This window comes from Haematobia irritans, chromosome 3 (assembly GCF_050003625.1).
Source record: "Haematobia irritans isolate KBUSLIRL chromosome 3, ASM5000362v1, whole genome shotgun sequence".
NCBI classification, from domain to species: domain Eukaryota; kingdom Metazoa; phylum Arthropoda; class Insecta; order Diptera; family Muscidae; genus Haematobia; species Haematobia irritans.
In genome coordinates, this window is record NC_134399.1 from 96,027,148 (window position 1) to 96,029,685 (window position 2,538).

The following is a 2,538-nucleotide window of genomic DNA, read 5'->3' on the forward strand; positions in this document are numbered from 1 at the left end:
ATATATGTATATAAAACAAGTACATACGGTCGTAAGTTCGACCAGGGCGAATCTTATGTACCCTCCACCATGGATTGCGTAGAAACTTCTACTAAAGTCGGTAATCCAAAAATTGAATTACTTGAATTGCGGCCGATGGCAAGCCATCTTAAAACTTCTTAACATCATCTTCTAAATTGTAAGTTAGTCCATGCCGGATATATAGTAGACAAAACAAAGGTCGATGAAATACGTACACTGAAAAAAATATTGTCGTGAGGTCAAAGATTTCATGTCTTTAAAATACGAATAAAAATTTTGCTTAGCGTAGAAGACGCATTTCTCTAAAATAAAGTTATTTTCCTTGTCCAAAAGTCGATAAACTTTTCAATGAAGTCGTATTGTCCTTATAATTAGTGATTTGACTTAAAAATGGGTATCTTAACATGAAAGAAAAAATTTATAGGCTAAGGTCAACTTGACTTTAATAATTCAGAATAATTCTTTAAATTTAATGAAATTGTCTTTAAATTTGTTGTCTTTTTGCATCTTGACTACAAAGCAAAAAATCGTTGAAACATAGGACATGTTTTTCAAAACTTTATTTTTAAGAAGTTTTTTACTTCAAACATAGCATAATTTCTACTGGATGTCGAGTCTTAATTTGGAAAATAAAGTTGCCGTTAACTCGTTTTTAAAGGACTTTGATACCATATGAAGAAAAAAGCTGAGAAAGCGAAAAATTAAAATTTGCTTCCTAGAAGCAAGTACACAAAACCTAAATTTAAAAGAGAATTGTGTCTTAAAGGTATCCTTACTTGTATTCTCCGCTTCCTTGGCTCGGAATCAATACCAAATTTTTTAAAGTAAAGACAAAATCTTTGGAACCGAGTATGCTTTTTTTTTTAGTGTATACATTCAGTTCTTGACCGGAAATAATTACGAACCTATATGAACTTTTGTACGGTAATTAAAAAGCCAGAATTGAAATATGGGGGCTATATAAAATTATGAACACGAGACTACCAAAAATGGCAGATTTTTTTTTGTTTGGTACATTTGTAGAATTCTTGATGTTTTGGAAAATTTTGCAAAATATTCCTCTCCGACTATGAAATGCTTCATAAATTTTCTACAGAAATAAGATTTTGAAAATATTTTCGATAGAAATAAAATTCTGACAAAATTTTCTATAGAAAAAAAAAATGACAAAATTTTCTATAGAGATAAAATTCTGACAAAATTTTGTATAGAAATAAAATTTTGACAAAATTTTCTATAGAAATATAAAATTTTGACAACATTTTCTATAGAAATACAATTTTGACAAAATTTTCTATAGATATATAAAATTTTGACAATATTTTCTATGGAAATAAAATTCTGACAATAAATATTTTCTATGAAAAAAAAATTTTGACAAAATTTTCTATAGAAATATAAAATTTTGACAACATTTTCTATGGCAATAAAATTGTGGTAGATTAATTTTGGCTCGAGAGGCAATCGTGATTGGGGATCGGTTTATTTGGGGGCTATATATATTATAGATCAACACGGACCAATTTTGGCATGGTTGTTATCGGCCACACACTAGCGAAATGTACCAAATTTCAACCGGATCGGATGAATTTTTATATAAGGGCTATATATAATTATGAACCGATGTGGACCAATTCCGACATGGTTGTTAGAGACCATATACTAACCTCACGTATCAAATTTCAACCGGATCGGATGAAATTTGCTACTCTTAGAGGATCCGCAAGCCAAATCTGGGGATCGGATTATATGAGGGCTATATATAATTATGAACCGATGTGGACCAATTTTTGCATGGTTGTCAGAGTCCATATACCAACATCATGTACCAAATTTCAGCCGGATCGGATGATATTTGCTTCTCTTTGAGGCTCCGCAAGCCAAATTGTTATGTTTCACCCTAAGTATATATTTGTTTAGGGCGTCAAATAGTTAGTTCGAGTTTCTAAACATTTGTTTGCTTGCAGCAAAATGTCTTATATATATTTGTGTTGGATACATATGTTTGCAATGTATTTGAATTTAGTAATTAAGCACAGTTATTTATGAACCTGGATTTCTATGGGGGACTGTATCACAACATGGACCAAATTCAGTATAGCTCTTTATGAACATCAAATACCTCTGGTTTTCAAAATTTCAAGCAAATCGGATGAAAATTGTTGCTCCCATGCCCTCAAGAAATCAAATCGGGACATAGGTCTATATGAAGGCTATATAATATTATGGGCCGATTGGTACAGCTCTTTATGAAAATTGCGGATTCCCTGCCCTCGAAAAGTCAATGTGGGAGGTCGGTCTATATGGGGTCTATATCAAAACAGGTATTGATATATAACAAATTAAGCACAGTTTTTTTATGGACCTGGATTTTAAATTTTAAACAAATCGTTGAAAATTGCGGATTCCATGCCCTCAAAAAGTCGGGAGATCGGTCTAGATGGCAACTATATCAAAATATGGATCGATATATACCAAATTTAGCACATCTCTCTATGGAAATAAAATACCTCTGGA